This window comes from Eriocheir sinensis, unplaced genomic scaffold (genome assembly GCF_024679095.1).
Source record: "Eriocheir sinensis breed Jianghai 21 unplaced genomic scaffold, ASM2467909v1 Scaffold617, whole genome shotgun sequence".
NCBI classification, from domain to species: domain Eukaryota; kingdom Metazoa; phylum Arthropoda; class Malacostraca; order Decapoda; family Varunidae; genus Eriocheir; species Eriocheir sinensis.
Genome location: NW_026111962.1, coordinates 148,770 through 171,315, shown reverse-complemented (window position 1 = coordinate 171,315; position 22,546 = coordinate 148,770). Strand labels below are relative to the sequence as shown.

The 22,546-nt window shown below is 33.4% G+C and overlaps 2 long non-coding RNA genes across 3 annotated transcripts; one reads left to right on the top strand and one right to left on the bottom strand.

Annotated features, from left to right (window-relative positions):
- The first annotated feature begins 223 nt into the window (after nucleotides 1–223).
- LOC126993463 (uncharacterized) lies at nucleotides 224–19,826 on the top strand. The gene is made up of 8 exons (XR_007747840.1): nucleotides 224–360; nucleotides 873–2,892; nucleotides 6,514–6,619; nucleotides 8,322–9,342; nucleotides 11,381–11,550; nucleotides 14,255–14,661; nucleotides 14,830–14,935; nucleotides 18,346–19,826. It is a non-coding gene; the product is annotated as an uncharacterized LOC126993463 (long non-coding RNA).
- On the bottom strand, nucleotides 9,852–21,128 carry LOC126993464 (uncharacterized). Of its 2 annotated transcripts, none has more exons than XR_007747842.1 (3): nucleotides 20,857–21,128; nucleotides 10,843–11,692; nucleotides 9,852–9,994 (listed from the first exon to the last, which is right to left on the bottom strand). It is a non-coding gene; the product is annotated as an uncharacterized LOC126993464 (long non-coding RNA). The 2 variants fall into 2 exon arrangements; XR_007747841.1 differs by lacking the exon at nucleotides 20,857–21,128 and adding an exon at nucleotides 13,378–13,504.
- Between the last annotated feature and the right edge of the window lie 1,418 nt (nucleotides 21,129–22,546).

Genomic DNA, 22,546 nt, shown 5'->3' with positions numbered 1-22,546 from the left:
TTTCTTTACAACTAAGTGAGGTCATTCTTTGTTGATTTATACTGTAAAGTGCTGGCTATCATGTGTTTGAAGATACCCTAAACTTAACCTAACATAACCTATCAAAACCCAAAACAGTTACTATAGGTCTTGTCTCAGAAAATTCATATATGCTTCCTTACTAATGAGACTTTCAATACAACTAAGTGAGGTCATTCTTTGTTGATTCATACTGTAAAGTGCTGGCTATCATGTGTTTGAAGATACCCTAAACTTAACCTAACATAACCTATCAAAACCCCAAACAGTTATTATATGGATTGACTCAGAAAATTCATATATGCTTCCTTACTAATGAGACTTTCTATACAACTAAGTGAGGTCATTCTTTGTTGATATATACTGTAAAGTGCTGGCTATCATGTGTTTGAAGATACCCTAAACTTAACCTAACATAACCTATCAAAACCCCAAACAGTTACTATATATGGATTAACTCAGAAAATTCATATATGCTTCCTTACTAATGAGACTTTGAATACAACTTAGTGAGGTCATTCTTTGTTGATATATACTGTAAAGTGCTGGCTATCATGTGTTTGAAGATACCCTAAACTTAACCTAACATAACCTATCAAAACCCCAAACAGTTACTATAGGTCTTGACTCAGAAAATTCATATATGCTTCCTTACTAATGAGACTTTCTATACAACTAAGTGAGGTCATTCTTTGTTGATATATACTGTAAAGTGCTGGCTATCATGTGTTTGAAGATACCCTAAACTTAACCTAACATAACCTATCAAAACCACTAACAGTTACTATAGGTCTTGTCTCAGAAAATTCATATATGCTTCCTTACTAATGAGACTTTCTATACAACTAAGTGAGGGAATTCTTTGATGATTTATACTGTAAAGTGCTGGCTATCATGTGTTTGAAGATACCCTAAACTTAACCTAACATAACCTATCAAAACCCCAAACAGTTATTATATGGATTGACTCAGAAAATTCATATATGCTTCCTTACTAATGAGACTTTCTATACAACTAAGTGAGGCCATTCTTTGTTGATTCATACTGTAAAGTGCTGGCTATCATGTGTTTGAAGATACCCTAAACTTAACCTAACATAACCTATCAAAACCCCAAACAGTTATTATATGGATTGACTCAGAAAATTCATATATGCTTCCTTACTAATGAGACTTTCTATACAACTAAGTGAGGTCATTCTTTGTTGATATATACTGTAAAGTGCTGGCTATCATGTGTTTGAAGATATCCTAAACTTAACCTAACATAACCTATCAAAACCCGAAACAGTTACTATATGGATTAACTCAGAAAATTCATATATGCTTCCTTACTAACGAGACTTTCTATACAACTAAGTGAGGTCATTCTTTGTTGATTTATACTGTAAAGTGCTGGCTATCATGTGTTTGAAGATACGCTAAACCTAACCTAACATAACCTATCAAAACCCAAAAGTTACTATATATGGATTGACTCAAAAAATTCATATATGCTTCCTTACTAACAAGACTCTCTATACAACTAAGTGAGGTCATTCTTTGTTGATTTATACTGTAAAGTGCTGGCTATCATGTGTTTGAAGATACCCTAAACTTAACCTAACATAACCTATCAAAACCCCAAACAGTTACTATATGGATTGACTCAGAAAATTCATATATGCTTCCTTACTAATGAGACTTTGAATACAACTTAGTGAGGTCATTCTTTGTTGATATATACTGTAAAGTGCTGGCTATCATGTGTTTGAAGATACCCTAAACTTAACCTAACAGAACCTATCAAAACCCCAAACAGTTACTATATGGATTGATTCAGAAAATTCATATATGCTTCCTTACTAGTGAGACTTTCTATAGAACTAAGTGAGGTCTTTCTTTGTTGATTCATACTGTAAAGTGCTGGCTATCATGTGTTTGAAGATACCCTAAACTTAACCTAACATAACCTATCAAAACCCCAAACAGTTACTTAAGGGATTGACTCAGAAAATTCATATATACTTCCTTACTAATGAGACTTTCTATAGAACTAAGTGAGGTCATTCTTTGTTGATATATACTGTAAAGTGCTGGCTATCATGTGTTTGAAGATACCCTAAACTTAACCTATCAAAACGTCAAACAGTTACTATATGGATTGACTCAGAAAATTCATATATGCTTCCTTACTTATGAGACTTTCTATATAACTAAGTGAGGTCATTCTTTGTTGATTTATACTGTAAAGTGCTGGCTATCATGTGTTTGAAGATACCCTAAACTTAACCTATCAAAACCCCAAACAGTTACTATAGGTCTTGACTCAGAAAATTCATATATGCTTCCTTACTAATGAGACTTTCTATACAACTAAGTGAGGTCATTCTTTGTTGATTTATACTGTAAAGTGCTGGCTATCATGTGTTTGAAGATACCCTAAACTTAACCTAACATAACCTATCAAAACCCCAAACAGTTACTATAGGTCTTGTCTCAGAAAATTCATAAATGCTTCCTTACTAATGAGACTTTCAATACAACTAAGTGAGGTCTTTCTTTGTTGATTCATACTGTAAAGTGCTGGCTATCATGTGTTTGAAGATACCCTAAACTTAACCTAACATAACCTATCAAAACCCCAAACAGTTACTACAGGTCTTGACTCAGAAAATTCATATATGCTTCCTTACTAATGAGACTTTCTATAGAACTAAGTGAGGTCATTCTTTGTTGATATATACTGTAAAGTGCTGGCTATCATGTGTTTGAAGATACCCTAAACTTAACCTAACATAACCTATCAAAACCCAAAAGTTACTATATATGGATTGACTCAAAAAATTCATATATGCTTCCTTACTAACAAGACTCTCTATACAACTAAGTGAGGTCATTCTTTGTTGATTTATACTGTAAAGTGCTGGCTATCATGTGTTTGAAGATACCCTAAACTTAACCTAACATAACCTATCAAAACCCCAAACAGTTACTATAGGTCTTGACTCAGAAAATTCATATATGCTTCCTTACTAATGAGACTTTCTATACAACTAAGTGAGGTCATTCTTTGTTGATTTATACTGTAAAATGCTGGCTATCATGTGTTTGAAGATACCCTAAACTTAACCTAACATAACCAATCAAAACCCGAAACAGTTACTATATGGATTGACTCAGAAAATTCATATATGCTTCCTTACTAATGAGACTTTCTATATAACTAAGTGAGGGAATTCTTTGATGATTTATACTGTAAAGTGCTGGCTATCATGTATTTGAAGATACCCTAAACTTAACCTAACATATCCTATCAAAACCCCAAACAGTTAGGGTGATGTGTTCACGACCCGGACAGTAAAGTGAATAATATTCATAAAAAAAAAAGTTATTGAGCTACAGGAGAGATTTTGTGCTTAAAAGAAAGCTTAACTAATTCCCCATCTTATGCTATGAGTTTCATATCTGTAGATATCATAGTATTGGTTTTACAGCCGTTTTAAATCCAGAATCAGAATTCTCTGTCCGGGTCGAGACCGCGTGTTCACGACGGACGGGGTTGTGGTCTCAACCGGACGGACGGATGGTCCACCAAAAAACACTTACACCAATGTTTTATATTTTTCTTACTAAGAACATCCAGAACATGACACTGAAAGGTGGAATAAAACAATTGGTTCAAATAATAATGTAATAATAAATATATAATATAAAAAAAAAAACCTGAATTCTAAAAACTACGCCTTTTTTCTTTCGTATCGTATGTTAATATATAGTAATATTGGTTTTAGGTTAAAATGAGAGTGATTGACAGAGTCATTTAAAAAAAAAAATCTTACTATACCTCCGTGTTCTCGACTCGGACATCACACACTGTCCACGAGTCGAGACCACCACATCATTTTTTAAAAATTCGTAAAAATATAAACAATTGGCCTAGGTTAAATATTTCAATTTGGAGAAGTAAACACTAATGGGGGCACATATTAATGCTAAAATAATTCACTTCCATCAATAAAACACTTTGAAAAATCACTCGATATTTAGCCGTGGCAAACACCCATTCAGCCCTTTTCCATGGCTTTTACATATGGTACATTATAGTTGTAAGAACTATGCAATCATTCACTTTTTAATTGGTTTTTCCAGTACACTTAATTTGCATGAATTGTCAAAAATTGTCCGAGTCGAGAACACGGCATAATTTTGTCTAGCGGGCACCCCAAACGAGTCCATTGTTGTTTAGGCACTCCGTATTATCACTGATTTTATGCCAATATGGCTATATTACATAACAAAACTTATCACAAGTTGATCACGCCTTATTCGTGGTCATGGCACAATATATCCTGATGCCGAAAATTAAGACCGCGACCTCTTAAAATCGAAATTCTTACCATGCTTACAAGCGGAGCGTCGGCGGGGAGGTTTGCAAATGGCGTCTAGTTAGGACCGCCCTCCCTCATACGTCATAGCTCTGACGTCATCCTAGGCTCGATCGTTCATTGGTTAATCAAGACTGTCCGGGTCGAGACCTTGTCCGGGTCGTGACCACACGACCCTACTATAGGTCTTGACTCAGAAACTTCATATATGCTTCCTTACTAATGAGACTTTCTATAGAACTAAGTGAGGTTATTCTTTGTTGATTCATACTGTAAAGTGCTGGCTATCATGTGTTTGAAGATACCCTAAACTTAACCTAACATAACCTATCAAATCCCCAAACAGTTACTATATGGATTGACTCAGAAAATTCATATATGCTTCCTTACTAATGAGACTTTCAATACAACTAAGTGAGGTCATTCTTTGTTGATTCATACTGTAAAGTGCTGGCTATCATGTGTTTGAAGATACCCTAAACTTAACCTAACATAACCTATCAAAACCCCAAACAGTTACTATAGGTCTTGACTCAGAAAATTCATATATGCTTCCTTACTAATGAGACTTTCTATACAACTAAGTGAGGTCATTCTTTGTTGATTTATACTGTAAAGTGCTGGCTATCATGTGTTTGAAGATACCCTAAACTTAACCTAACATAACCTATCAAAACAAAAAACATTTACTATATATGGATTGACTCAGAAAATTCATATATGCTTCCTTACTAGTGAGACTTTCTATAGAACTAAGTGAGGTCATTCTTTGTTGATATATACTGTAAAATACTGGCTATCAAGTGTTTGAAGATACCCTAAACTTAACCTAACATAACCTATCAAAAACCCCAAACAGTTACTATATATGGATTAACTCAGAAAATTCATATATGCTTCCTTACTAATGAGAATTTCTATACAACTAAGTGAGGGAATTCTTTGATGATTTATATTGTAAAGTGCTGGCTATCATGTGTTTGAAGATACCCTAAACTTAACCTAACATAACCTATCAAAACCCGAAACAGTTACTATATATGGATTAACTCAGAAAATTCATATATGCTTCCTTACTAATGAGACTTTGAATACAACTTAGTGAGGTCATTCTTTGTTGATATATACTGTAAAGTGCTGGCTATCATGTGTTTGAAGATACCCTAAACTTAACCTAACGTAACCTATCAAAACCCCAAACAGTTACTATATGGATTAACTCAGAAAATTCATATATGCTTCCTTACTTATGAGACTTTCTATATAACTAAGTGAGGTCATTCATTGTTGATTCATACTGTAAAGTGCTGGCTATCATGTGTTTGAAGATACGCTAAACCTAACCTAACATAACCTATCAAAACCCAAAACAGTTACTATAGGTCTTGACTCAGAAAATTCATATATGCTTCCTTACTTATGAGACTTTCTATATAACTAAGTGAGGTCATTCATTGTTGATTCATACTGTAAAGTGCTGGCTATCATGTGTTTGAAGATACCCTAAACTTAACCTAACATAACCTATCAAAACCTGAAACAGTTATTATATGGATTGACTCAGAAAATTCATATATGCTTCCTTACTAATGAGACTTTCTATACAACTAAGTGAGGTCATTCTTTGTTGATTTATACTGTAAAGTGCTGGCTATCATGTGTTTGAAGATACCCTAAACTTAACCTAACATAACCTATCAAAACCACTAACAGTTACTATAGGTCTTGTCTCAGAAAATTCATATATGCTTCCTTACTAATGAGACTTTCAATATAACTAAGTGAGGTCATTCTTTGTTGATTCATACTGTAAAGTGCTGGCTATCATGTGTTTGAAGATACCCTAAACTTAACCTAACATAACCTATCAAAACCCCAAACAGTTACTATATGGATTGACTCAGAAAATTCATATATGCTTCCTTACTAACAAGACTCTCTATACAACTAAGTGAGGTCATTCTTTGTTGATTTATACTGTAAAGTGCTGGCTATCATGTGTTTGAAGATACCCTAAACTTAACCTAACATAACCTATCAAAACCCCAAACAGTTACTATATATGGATTAACTCAGAAAATTCATATATGCTTCCTTACTAATGAGACTTTGAATACAACTTAGTGAGGTCATTCTTTGTTGATATATACTGTAAAGTGCTGGCTATCATGTGTTTGAAGATACCCTAAACTTAACCTAACATAACCTATCAAAACCACTAACAGTTACTATAGGTCTTGACTCAGAAAATTCATATATGCTTCCTTACTAATGAGACTTTCTATACAACTATGTGAGGTCATTCTTTGTTGATTTATACTGTAAAGTGCTGGCTATCATGTGTTTGAAGATACCCTAAACTTAACCTAACATAACCTATCAAAACCCCAAACAGTTACTATATATCTTGATACAGAAAATTCATATATGCTTCCTTACTAACGAGACTTTCTATACAACTAAGTGAGGTCATTCTTTGTTGATTTATATTGTAAAGTGCTGCCTATCATGTGTTTGAAGATACCTTAAACTTAACCTAACATAACCTATCAAAACCACTAACAGTTACTACAGGTCTTGTCTCAGAAAATTCATATATGCTTCCTTACTAATGAGACTTTCTATACAACTAAGTGAGGTCATTCTTTGTTGATTTATACTGTAAAGTGCTGGCTATCATGTGTTTGAAGATACCCTAAACTTAACCTAACATAACCTATCAAAACCCCAAACAGTTACTATAGGTCTTGACTCAGAAAATTCATATATGCTTCCTTACTTATGAGACTTTCTATATAACTAAATGAGGTCATTCTTTGTTGATTCATACTGTAAAGTGCTGGCTATCATGTGTTTGAAGATACCCTAAACTTAACCTAACATAACCTATCAAAACCCCAAACAGTTACTATAGGTCTTGACTCAGAAAATTCATATATGCTTCCTTACTAATGAGACTTTCTTTACAACTAAGTGAGGGAATTCTTTGTTGATATATACTGTAAAGTGCTGGCTATCATGTGTTTGAAGATGCCCTAAACTTAACCTAACATAACCTATCAAAACCCCAAACAGTTACTATATGGATTGACTCAGAAAATTCATATATGCTTCCTTACTAATGAGACTTTCTATACCACTATGTGAGGTCATTCATTGTTGATTTATACTGTAAAGTGCTGGCTATCATGTGTTTGAAGATACCCTAAACTTAACCTAACATAACCTATCAAAACAAAAAACAGTTACTATATATGGATTGACTCAGAAAATTCATATATGCTTCCTTACTAATGAGACTTTCTATACAACTAAGTGAGGTCATTCTTTGTTGATTTATACTGTAAAGTGCTGGCTATCATGTGTTTGAAGATACCCTAAACTTAACCTAACATAACCTATCAAAACCCCAAACAGTTACTATAGGTCTTGACTCAGAAAATTCATATATGCTTCCTTACTAATGAGACTTTCTATACAACTAAGTGAGGTCATTCTTTGTTGATATATACTGTAAAATGCTGGCTATCATGTGTTTGAAGATACCCTAAACTTAACCTAACATAACCTATCAAAACCCCAAACAGTTACTATATGGATTGACTCAGAAAATTCATATATGCTTCCTTACTAATGAGACTTTCAATACAACTAAGTGAGGTCATTCTTTGTTGATTTATACTGTAAAGTGCTGGCTATCATGTGTTTGAAGATACCCTAAACTTAACCTAACATAACCTATCAAAACCCCAAACAGTTATTATATGGATTGACTCAGAAAATTCATATATGCTTCCTTACTAATGAGACTTTCTATACAACTAAGTGAGGTCATTCTTTGTTGATTTATATTGTAAAGTGCTGGCTATCATGTGTTTGAAGATACCCTAAACTTAACCTAACATAACCTATCAAAACCCCAAACAGTTACTATAGGTCTTGTCTCAGAAAATTCATATATGCTTCCTTACTAATGAGACTTTCTATACAACTAAGTGAGGTCATTCTTTGTTGATTTATACTGTAAAGTGCTGGCTATCATGTGTTTGAAGATACCCTAAACTTAACCTAACATAACCTATCAAAACCACTAACAGTTACTATAGGTCTTGTCTCAGAAAATTCATATATGCTTCCTTACTAATGAGACTTTCAATACAACTAAGTGAGGTCATTCTTTGTTGATTCATACTGTAAAGTGCTGGCTATCATGTGTTTGAAGATACCCTAAACTTAACCTAACATAACCTATCAAAACCCCAAACAGTTACTATATGGATTGACTCAGAAAATTCATATATGCTTCCTTACTAATGAGACTTTCTATACAACTAAGTGAGGTCATTCTTTGTTGATTTATACTGTAAAGTGCTGGCTATCATGTGTTTGAAGATACCCTAAACTTAACCTAACATAACCTATCAAAACCCCAAACAGTTACTATATGGATTGACTCAGAAAATTCATATATGCTTCCTTACTAATGAGACTTTCTATACAACTAAATGAGGTCATTCTTTGTTGATTTATACTGTAAAGTGCTGGCTATCATGTGTTTGAAGATACCCAAAACTTAACCAAACATAACCTATCAAAACCCGAAACAGTTACTATATATGGATTAACTCAGAAAATTCATATATGCTTCCTTACTAATGAGACTTTGAATACAACTTAGTGAGGTCATTCTTTGTTGATATATACTGTAAAGTGCTGGCTATCATGTGTTTGAAGATACCCAAACTTAACCTAACATAACCTATCAAAACCCCAAACAGTTACTATATGGATTGACTCAGAAAATTCATATATGCTTCCTTACTAATGAGACTTTCTATACAACTAAGTGAGGGAATTCTTTGATGATTTATACTGTAAAGTGCTGGCTATCATGTGTTTGAAGATACCCTAAACTTAACCTAACATAACCTATCAAAACCACTAACAGTTACTATAGGTCTTGACTCAGAAAATTCATATATGCTTCCTTACTAATGAGACTTTCAATACAACTAAGTGAGGTCATTCTTTGTTGATTTATACTGTAAAGTGCTGGCTATCATGTGTTTGAAGATACCCTAAACTTAACCTAACATAACCTATCAAAACCCCAAACAGTTACTATATGGATTGACTCAGAAAATTCATATATGCTTCCTTACTAATGAGACTTTCTATACAACTAAGTGAGGTCATTCTTTGTTGATTTATACTGTAAAGTGCTGGCTATCATGTGTTTGAAGATACCCTAAACTTAACCTAACATAACCTATCAAAACCCCAAACAGTTACTATAGGTCTTGACTCAGAAAATTCATATATGATTCCTTACTAATGAGACTTTCTATACAACTATGTGAGGTCATTCATTGTTGATTTATACTGTAAAGTGCTGGCTATCATGTGTTTGAAGATACCCTAAACTTAACCTAACATAACCTATCAAAACCCCAAACAGTTACTATAGGTCTTGTCTCAGAAAATTCATATATGCTTCCTTACTAATGAGACTTTCAATACAACTAAGTGAGGTCATTCTTTGTTGATTCATACTGTAAAGTGCTGGCTATCATGTGTTTGAAGATACCCTAAACTTAACCTAACATAACCTATCAAAACCCCAAACAGTTACTATAGGTCTTGACTCAGAAAATTCATATATGCTTCCTTACTAATGAGACTTTCTATACAACTAAGTGAGGTCATTCTTTGTTGATATATACTGTAAAGTGCTGGCTATCATGTGTTTGAAGATACCCTAAACTTAACCTAACATAACCTATCAAAACCCGAAACAGTTACTATATGGATTGACTCAGAAAATTCATATATGCTTCCTTACTAATGAGACTTTCTATACAACTAAGTGAGGTCATTCTTTGTTGATTTATACTGTAAAGTGCTGGCTATCATGTGTTTGAAGATACCCTAAACTTAACCTAACATAACCTATCAAAACCCCAAACAGTTACTATAGGTCTTGACTCAGAAAATTCATATATGCTTCCTTACTAATGAGACTTTCTATACAACTAAGTGAGGTCATTCTTTGTTGATATACTGTAAAGTGCTGGCTATCATGTGTTTGAAGATACCCTAAACTTAACCTAACATAACCTATCAAAACCCCAAACAGTTACTATATGGATTGACTCAGAAAATTCATATATGCTTCCTTACTAATGAGACTTTCAATACAACTAAGTGAGGTCATTCTTTGATGATTTATACTGTAAAGTGCTGGCTATCATGTGTTTGAAGATACCCTAAACTTAACCTAACATAACCTATCAAACCCCCAAACAGTTACTATATGGATTGACTCAGAAAATTCATATATGCTTCCTTACTAATGAGACTTTGAATACAACTTAGTGAGGTCATTCTTTGTTGATATATACTGTAAAGTGCTGGCTATCATGTGTTTGAAGATACCCTAAACTTAACCTAACATAACCTATCAAAACCCGAAACAGTTATTATATGGATTGACTCAGAAAATTCATATATGCTTCCTTACTAATGAGACTTTCTATACAACTAAGTGAGGTCATTCTTTGTTGATATATACTGTAAAGTGCTGGCTATCATGTGTTTGAAGATACCCTAAACTTAACCTAACATAACCTATCAAACCCCCAAACAGTTACTATATGGATTGACTCAGAAAATTCATATATGCTTCCTTACTAATGAGACTTTCTATACAACTAAGTGAGGTCATTCTTTGTTGATTTATACTGTAAAGTGCTGGCTATCATGTGTTTGAAGATACCCTAAACTTAACCTAACATAACCTATCAAAACCACTAACAGTTACTATATGGATTGACTCAGAAAATTCATATATGCTTCCTTACTAATGAGACTTTCTATACAACTAAGTGAGGTCATTCTTTGTTGATATATACTGTAAAGTGCTGGCTATCATGTGTTTGAAGATACCCTAAACTTAACCTAACATAACCTATCAAAACCCCAAACAGTTACTATAGGTCTTGTCTCAGAAAATTCATATATGCTTCCTTACTAATGAGACTTTCAATACAACTAAGTGAGGTCATTCTTTGTTGATTCATACTGTAAAGTGCTGGCTATCATGTGTTTGAAGATACCCTAAACTTAACCTAACATAACCTATCAAAACCACTAACAGTTACTATAGGTCTTGACTCAGAAAATTCATATATGCTTCCTTACTAATGAGACTTTCAATACAACTAAGTGAGGTCATTCTTTGTTGATTCATACTGTAAAGTGCTGGCTATCATGTGTTTGAAGATACCCTAAACTTAACCTAACATAACCTATCAAAACCCCAAACAGTTACTATATGGATTGACTCAGAAAATTCATATATGCTTCCTTACTAATGAGACTTTCTATACAACTAAGTGAGGTCATTCTTTGTTGATTTATACTGTAAAGTGCTGGCTATCATGTGTTTGAAGATACCCAAAACTTAACCTATCAAAACCCGAAACAGTTACTATATGGATTGACTCAGAAAATTCATATATGCTTCCTTACTAATGAGACTTTCTATACAACTAAGTGAGGTCATTCTTTGTTGATATATACTGTAAAGTGCTGGCTATCATGTGTTTGAAGATACCCTAAACTTAACCTAACATAACCTAACCCCAAACAGTTACTATATGGATTGACTCAGAAAATTCATATATGCTTCCTTACTAATGAGACTTTCTATACAACTAAGTGAGGTCATTCTTTGTTGATTTATACTGTAAAGTGCTGGCTATCATGTGTTTGAAGATACCCTAAACTTAACCTAACATAACCTATCAAAACCCCAAACAGTTACTATAGGTCTTGACTCAGAAAATTCATATATGCTTCCTTACTAATGAGACTTTCTATACAACTAAGTGAGGTCATTCTTTGTTGATTTATACTGTAAAGTGCTGGCTATCATGTGTTTGAAGATACCCTAAACTTAACCTAACATAACCTATCAAAACCCAAAAGTTACTATATATGGATTGACTCAAAAAATTCATATATGCTTCCTTACTAATGAGACTTTCTATACAACTAAGTGAGGTCATTCTTTGTTGATTTATACTGTAAAGTGCTGGCTATCATGTGTTTGAAGATAACCTAAACTTAACCTAACATAACCTATCAAAACCCCAAACAGTTACTATATGGATTGACTCAGAAAATTCATATATGCTTCCTTACTAATGAGACTTTCTATACAACTAAGTGAGGTCATTCTTTGTTGATTTATACTGTAAAGTGCTGGCTATCATGTGTTTGAAGATACCCTAAACTTAACCTAACATAACCTATCAAAACCCCAAACAGTTACTATATGTCTTGACTCAGAAAATTCATATATGCTTCCTTACTAATGAGACTTTCTATACAACTAAGTGAGGTCATTCTTTGTTGATTTATACTGTAAAGTGCTGGCTATCATGTGTTTGAAGATACCCTAAACTTAACCTAACATAACCTATCAAAACCCCAAACAGTTACTATAGGTCTTGTCTCAGAAAATTCATATATGCTTCCTTACTAATGAGACTTTCTATACAACTAAGTGAGGTCATTCTTTGTTGATATATACTGTAAAGTGCTGGCTATCATGTGTTTGAAGATACCCTAAACTTAACCTAACATAACCTATCAAAACCCCAAACAGTTACTATATGGATTGACTCAGAAAATTCATATATGCTTCCTTACTAATGAGACTTTCTATACAACTAAGTGAGGTCATTCTTTGTTGATTTATACTGTAAAGTGCTGGCTATCATGTGTTTGAAGATACCCTAAACTTAACCTAACATAACCTATCAAAACCCCAAACAGTTACTATAGGTCTTGACTCAGAAAATTCATATATGCTTCCTTACTAATGAGACTTTCTATACAACTAAGTGAGGTCATTCTTTGTTGATTTATACTGTAAAGTGCTGGCTATCATGTGTTTGAAGATACCCTAAACTTAACCTAACATAACCTATCAAAACCACTAACAGTTACTATAGGTCTTGTCTCAGAAAATTCATATATGCTTCCTTACTAATGAGACTTTCAATACAACTAAGTGAGGTCATTCTTTGTTGATATATACTGTAAAGTGCTGGCTATCATGTGTTTGAAGATACCCTAAACTTAACCTAACATAACCTATCAAAACCCCAAACAGTTACTATAGGTCTTGACTCAGAAAATTCATATATGCTTCCTTACTAATGAGACTTTCTATACAACTAAGTGAGGTCATTCTTTGTTGATATATACTGTAAAGTGCTGGCTATCATGTGTTTGAAGATACCCTAAACTTAACCTAACATAACCTATCAAAACCCCAAACAGTTACTATATGGATTGACTCAGAAAATTCATATATGCTTCCTTACTAATGAGACTTTCTATACAACTAAGTGAGGTCATTCTTTGTTGATTTATACTGTAAAGTGCTGGCTATCATGTGTTTGAAGATACCCAAACTTAACCTAACATAACCTATCAAAACCCCAAACAGTTACTATAGGTCTTGACTCAGAAAATTCATATATGCTTCCTTACTAATGAGACTTTCTATACAACTAAGTGAGGTCATTCTTTGTTGATTTATACTGTAAAGTGCTGGCTATCATGTGTTTGAAGATACCCTAAACTTAACCTAACATAACCTATCAAAACCCCAAACAGTTACTATAGGTCTTGACTCAGAAAATTCATATATGCTTCCTTACTAATGAGACTTTCTATACAACTAAGTGAGGTCATTCTTTGTTGATTTATACTGTAAAGTGCTGGCTATCATGTGTTTGAAGATACCCTAAACTTAACCTAACATAACCTATCAAAACCACAAACAGTTACTATAGGTCTTGTCTCAGAAAATTCATATATGCTTCCTTACTAATGAGACTTTCAATACAACTAAGTGAGGTCATTCTTTGTTGATTTATACTGTAAAGTGCTGGCTATCATGTGTTTGAAGATACCCTAAACTTAACCTAACATAACCTATCAAAACCCCCAAACAGTTACTATATGGATTGACTCAGAAAATTCATATATGCTTCCTTACTAATGAGACTTTCTATACAACTAAGTGAGGTCATTCTTTGTTGATATATACTGTAAAGTGCTGGCTATCATGTGTTTGAAGATACCCTAAACTTAACCTAACATAACCTATCAAAACAAAAAACATTTACTATATATGGATTGACTCAGAAAATTCATATATGCTTCCTTACTAATGAGACTTTCTATAGAACTAAGTGAGGTCATTCTTTGTTGATATACTGTAAAGTGCTGGCTATCATGTGTTTGAAGATACCCTAAACTTAACCTAACATAACCTATCAAAACCCCAAACAGTTACTATAGGTCTTGACTCAGAAAATTCATATATGCTTCCTTACTAATGAGACTTTCAATACAACTAAGTGAGGTCATTCTTTGTTGATTCATACTGTAAAGTGCTGGCTATCATGTGTTTGAAGATACCCTAAACTTAACCTAACATAACCTATCAAAACCCCAAACAGTTACTATAGGTCTTGACTCAGAAAATTCATATATGCTTCCTTACTAATGAGACTTTCTATACAACTAAGTGAGGTCATTCTTTGTTGATTTATACTGTAAAGTGCTGGCTATCATGTGTTTGAAGATACCCTAAACTTAACCTAACATAACCTATCAAAACCCCAAACAGTTACTATATGGATTGACTCAGAAAATTCATATATGCTTCCTTACTAATGAGACTTTCAATACAACTTAGTGAGGTCATTCTTTGTTGATTTATACTGTAAAGTGCTGGCTATCATGTGTTTGAAGATACCCTAAACTTAACCTAACATAACCTATCAAAACCCCAAACAGTTACTATAGGTCTTGACTCAGAAAATTCATATATGCTTCCTTACTAATGAGACTTTGAATACAACTTAGTGAGGTCATTCTTTGATGATTTATACTGTAAAGTGCTGGCTATCATGTGTTTGAAGATACCCTAAACTTAACCTAACATAACCTATCAAAACCCCCAAACAGTTACCATATGGATTGACTCAGAAAATTCATATATGCTTCCTTACTAATGAGACTTTCTATACAACTAAGTGAGGTCATTCTTTGTTGATTTATACTGTAAAGTGCTGGCTATCATGTGTTTGAAGATACCCTAAACTTAACCTAACATAACCTATCAAAACCCCAAACAGTTACTATAGGTCTTGACTCAGAAAATTCATATATGCTTCCTTACTAATGAGACTTTCTATACAACTAAGTGAGGTCATTCTTTGTTGATATATACTGTAAAGTGCTGGCTATCATGTGTTTGAAGATACCCAAACTTAACCTAACATAACCTATCAAAACCCCAAACAGTTACTATAGGTCTTGACTCAGAAAATTCATATATGCTTCCTTACTAATGAGACTTTCAATACAACTAAGTGAGGTCATTCTTTGTTGATTTATACTGTAAAGTGCTGGCTATCATGTGTTTGAAGATACCCAAACTTAACCTAACATAACCTATCAAAACCCCAAACAGTTACTATAGGTCTTGACTCAGAAAATTCATATATGCTTCCTTACTAATGAGACTTTCAATACAACTAAGTGAGGTCATTCTTTGTTGATTTATACTGTAAAGTGCTGGCTATCATGTGTTTGAAGATACCCTAAACTTAACCTAACATAACCTATCAAAACCACAAACAGTTACTATAGGTCTTGACTCAGAAAATTCATATATGCTTCCTTACTAATGAGACTTTCTATACAACTAAGTGAGGTCATTCTTTGTTGATTTATACTGTAAAGTGCTGGCTATCATGTGTTTGAAGATACCCTAAACTTAACCTAACATAACCTATCAAAACCCAAAACAGTTACTATATGGATTGACTCAGAAAATTCATATATGCTTCCTTACTAATGAGACTTTCTATACAACTAAGTGAGGTCATTCTTTGTTGATATATACTGTAAAGTGCTGGCTATCATGTGTTTGAAGATACCCTAAACTTAACCTAACATAACCTATCAAAACCCCAAACAGTTACTATATGGATTGACTCAGAAAATTCATATATGCTTCCTTACTAATGAGACTTTCTATACAACTAAGTGAGGTCATTCTTTGTTGATTTATACTGTAAAGTGCTGGCTATCATGTGTTTGAAGATACCCTAAACTTAACCTAACATAACCTATCAAAACCCCAAACAGTTACTATAGGTCTTGACTCAGAAAATTCATATATGCTTCCTTACTAATGAGACTTTCTATACAACTAAGTGAGGTCATTCTTTGTTGATTTATACTGTACAGTGCTGGCTATCATGTGTTCGAAGATATCCTATTCTTAACCTAACATAGCCTATCAAAACCCAAAGAGTTACTATAGGTCTTGACTCAGAAAATTCATATATGCTTCCTTACTAACGAGACTTTCTATACAACTAAGTGAGGTCATTCTTTGTTGATTTATACTGTAAAGTGCTGGCTATCATGTGTTTGAAGATACCCTAAACTTAACCTAACATAACCTATCAAAACCCCAAACAGTTACTATATGGATTGACTCAGAAAATTCATATATGCTTCCTTACTAATGAGACTTTCTATACAACTAAGTGAGGTCATTCTTTGTTGATTTATACTGTAAAGTGCTGGCTATCATGTGTTTGAAGATACCCTAAACTTAACCTAACATAACCTATCAAAACCCCAAACAGTTACTATATGGATTGACTCAGAAAATTCATATATGCTTCCTTACTAATGAGACTTTCTATACAACTAAGTGAGGTCATTCTTTGTTGATTTATACTGTAAAGTGCTGGCTATCATGTGTTTGAAGATACCCTAAACTTAACCTAACATAACCTATCAAAACCCCAAACAGTTACTATAGGTCTTGACTCAGAAAATTCATATATGCTTCCTTACTAATGAGACTTTCTATACAACTAAGTGAGGTCATTCTTTGTTGATTTATACTGTAAAGTGCTGGCTATCATGTGTTTGAAGATACCCTAAACTTAACCTAACATAACCTATCAAAACCCCAAACAGTTACTATAGGTCTTGACTCAGAAAATTCATATATGCTTCCTTACTAATGAGACTTTCTATACAACTAAGTGAGGTCATTCTTTGTTGATTTATACTGTAAAGTGCTGGCTATCATGTGTTTGAAGATACCCTAAACTTAACCTAACATAACCTATCATACCCCAAACCAGTTACTATAGGTCTTGACTCAGAAAATTCATATATGCTTCCTTACTAATGAGACTTTCTATACAACTAAGTGAGGTCATTCTTTGTTGATTTATACTGTAAAGTGCTGGCTATCATGTGTTTGAAGATACCCTAAACTTAACCTAACATAACCTATCAAAACCCCAAACAGTTACTATAGGTCTTGACTCAGAAAATTCATATATGCTTCCTTACTAATGAGACTTTCTATACAACTAAGTGAGGTCATTCTTTGTTGATATATACTGTAAAGTGCTGGCTATCATGTGTTTGAAGATACCCTAAACTTAACCTAACATAACCTATCAAAACCCCAAACAGTTACTATATGGATTGACTCAGAAAATTCATATATGCTTCCTTACTAATGAGACTTTCTATACAACTAAGTGAGGTCATTCTTTGTTGATTTATACTGTAAAGTGCTGGCTATCATGTGTTTGAAGATACCCTAAACTTAACCTAACATAACCTATCAAAACCCCAAACAGTTACTATAGGTCTTGACTCAGAAAATTCATATATGCTTCCTTACTAATGAGACTTTCAATACAACTAAGTGAGGTCATTCTTTGTTGATTTATACTGTAAAGTGCTGGCTATCATGTGTTTGAAGATACCCTAAACTTAACCTAACATAACCTATCAAAACCCCAAACAGTTACTATATGGATTGACTCAGAAAATTCATATATGCTTCCTTACTAATGAGACTTTCAATACAACTAAGTGAGGTCATTCTTTGTTGATATATACTGTAAAGTGCTGGCTATCATGTGTTTGAAGATACCCTAAACTTAACCTAACATAACCTATCAAAACCCCAAACAGTTACTATAGGTCTTGACTCAGAAAATTCATATATGCTTCCTTACTAATGAGACTTTCTATACAACTAAGTGAGGTCATTCTTTGTTGATTTATACTGTAAAGTGCTGGCTATCATGTGTTTGAAGATACCCTAAACTTAACCTAACATAACCTATCAAAACCCCAAACAGTTACTATAGGTCTTGACTCAGAAAATTCATATATGCTTCCTTACTAATGAGACTTTCTATACAACTAAGTGAGGTCATTCTTTGTTGATTTATACTGTAAAGTGCTGGCTATCATGTGTTTGAAGATACCCTAAACTTAACCTAACATAACCTATCAAAACCCCAAACAGTTACTATAGGTCTTGACTCAGAAAATTCATATATGCTTCCTTACTAATGAGACTTTCTATACAACTAAGTGAGGTCATTCTTTGTTGATTTATACTGTAAAGTGCTGGCTATCATGTGTTTGAAGATACCCTAAACTTAACCTAACATAACCTATCAAAACCCCAAACAGTTACTATAGGTCTTGACTCAGAAAATTCATATATGCTTCCTTACTAATGAGACTTTCTATACAACTATGTGAGGTCATTCTTTGTTGATTTATACTGTAAAGTGCTGGCTATCATGTGTTTGAAGATACCCTAAACTTAACCTAACATAACCTATCAAAACCCCAAACAGTTACTATAGGTCTTGACTCAGAAAATTCATATATGCTTCCTTACTAATGAGACTTTCTATACAACTAAGTGAGGTCATTCTTTGTTGATTTATACTGTAAAGTGCTGGCTATCATGTGTTTGAAGATACCCTAAACTTAACCTAACATAACCTATCAAAACCCCAAACAGTTACTATATATGGATTAACTCAGAAAATTCATATATGCTTCCTTACTAATGAGACTCTCTATACAACTAAGTGAGGTCATTCTTTGTTGATTTATACTGTAAAGTGCTGGCTATCATGTGTTTGAAGATACCCTAAACTTAACCTAACATAACCTATCAAAACCCCAAACAGTTACTATAGGTCTTGACTCAGAAAATTCATATATGCTTCCTTACTAATGAGACTTTCTATACAACTAAGTGAGGTCATTCTTTGTTGATTTATACTGTAAAGTGCTGGCTATCATGTGTTTGAAGATACCCTAAACTTAACCTAACATAACCTATCAAAACCCCAAACAGTTACTATAGGTCTTGACTCAGAAAATTCATATATGCTTCCTTACTAATGAGACTTTCAATACAACTAAGTGAGGTCATTCTTTGTTGATTTATACTGTAAAGTGCTGGCTATCATGTGTTTGAAGATACCCTAAACTTAACCTAACATAACCTATCAAACCCAAAACAGTTACTATATGGATTGACTCAGAAAATTCATATATGCTTCCTTACTAATGAGACTTTCTATACAACTAAGTGAGGTCATTCTTTGTTGATTTATACTGTAAAGTGCTGGCTATCATGTGTTTGAAGATACCCTAAACTTAACCTAACATAACCTATCAAAACCCCAAACAGTTACTATAGGTCTTGACTCAGAAAATTCATATATGCTTCCTTACTAATGAGACTTTCTATACAACTAAGTGAGGTCATTCTTTGTTGATATATACTGTAAAGTGCTGGCTATCATGTGTTTGAAGATACCCTAAACTTAACCTAACATAACCTATCAAAACCCCAAACAGTTACTATAGGTCTTGACTCAGAAAATTCATATATGCTTCCTTACTAATGAGACTTTCTATACAACTGAGTGAGGTCATTCTTGGTTGATTTATACTGTAAAGAGCTGGCTATCATGTGTTTGAAGATACCCTAAACTTAACCTAACATAAACTATCAAAACCACAAACAGTTACAATAGGTCTTGACTCAGAAAATTCATATCTCCTTCCTTAGTAATGAGACTTTCTATACAACTAAGTGAGGTCATTCTTTGTTGATTTATACTGTAAAGTGCTGGCTATCATGTGTTTGAAGATACCCTAAACTTAACCTAACATAACCTATCAAAACCCCAAACAGTTACTATAGGTCTTGACTCAGAAAATTCATATATGCTTCCTTACTAATGAGACTTTTAATACAACTAGGTGAGGTCATTCTTTGTAGATTTATATTGTAAAGTGCTGGCTATCATGTGTTTGAAGATACCCTAAACTTAACCTAACATAACCTATCAAAACCCCAAACAGTTACTATAGGTCTTGACTCAGAAAATTCATATATGCTTCCTTACTAATGAGACTTTCTATACAACTAAGTGAGGTCATTCTTTGTTGATTTATACTGTAAAGTGCTGGCTATCATGTGTTTGAAGATACCCTAAACTTAACCTAACATAACCTATCAAAACCACTAACAGTTACTATAGGTCTTGACTCAGAAAATTCATATATGCTTCCTTACTAATGAGACTTTCAATACAACTAAGTGAGGTCATTCTTTGTTGATTTATACTGTAAAGTGCTGGCTATCATGTGTTTGAAGATACCCTAAACTTAACCTAACATAACCTATCAAAACCCCAAACAGTTACTATATGGATTGACTCAGAAAATTCATATATGCTTCCTTACTAATGAGACTTTGAATACAACTTAGTGAGGTCATTCTTTGTTGATATATACTGTAAAGTGCTGGCTATCATGTGTTTGAAGATACCCTAAACTTAACCTAACATAACCTATCAAAACCCCAAACAGTTACTATAGGTCTTGACTCAGAAAATTCATATATGCTTCCTTACTAATGAGACTTTCTATACAACTAAGTGAGGTCATTCTTTGTTGATTTATACTGTAAAGTGCTGGCTATCATGTGTTTGAAGATACCCTAAACTTAACCTAACATAACCTATCAAAACCCCAAACAGTTACTATAGGTCTTGACTCAGAAAATTCATATATGCTTCCTTACTAATGAGACTTTCTATACAACTAAGTGAGGTCATTCTTTGTTGATTTATACTGTAAAGTGCTGGCTATCATGTGTTTGAAGATACCCTAAACTTAACCTAACATAACCTATCAAAACCCCAAACAGTTACTTAAGGGATTGACTCAGAAAATTCATATATGCTTCCTTACTAATGAGACTTTCAATACAACTAAGTGAGGTCATTCTTTGTTGATTTATACTGTAAAGTGCTGGCTATCATGTGTTTGAAGATACCCTAAACTTAACCTAACATAACCTATCAAAACCCCAAACAGTTACTATAGGGATTGACTCGGAAAATTCATATATGCTTCCTTACTAATGAGACTTTCTATACAACTATGTGAGGTCATTCTTTGTTGATTTATACTGTAAAGTGCTGGATATCATGTGTTTGAAGATACCCAAACTTAACCTAACATAACCTATCAAAACCCCAAACAGTTACTATAGGTCTTGACTCAGAAAATTCATATATGCTTCCTTACTAATGAGACTTTCTATACAACTAAGTGAGGTCATTCTTTGTTGATTTATACTGTAAAGTGCTGGCTATCATGTGTTTGAAGATACCCTAAACTTAACCTAACATAACCTATCAAAACCCCAAACAGTTACTATATGGATTGACTCAGAAAATTCATATATGCTTCCTTACTAATGAGACTTTCTATACAACTAAGTGAGGTCATTCTTTGTTGATTTATACTGTAAAGTGCTGGCTATCATGTGTTTGAAGATACCCTAAACTTAACCTAACATAACCTATCAAAACCCCAAACAGTTACTATAGGTCTTGACTCAGAAAATTCATATATGCTTCCTTACTAATGAGACTTTCTATACAACTAAGTGAGGTCATTCTTTGTTGATTTATACTGTAAAGTGCTGGCTATCATGTGTTTGAAGATACCCTAAACTTAACCTAACATAACCTATCAAAACCCCAAACAGTTACTATAGGTCTTGACTCAGAAAATTCATATATGCTTCCTTACTAATGAGACCTTACATACAACTAAGTGAGGTCATTCTTTGTTGATTTATACTGTAAAGTGCTGGCTATCATGTGTTTGAAGATACCCTAAACTTAACC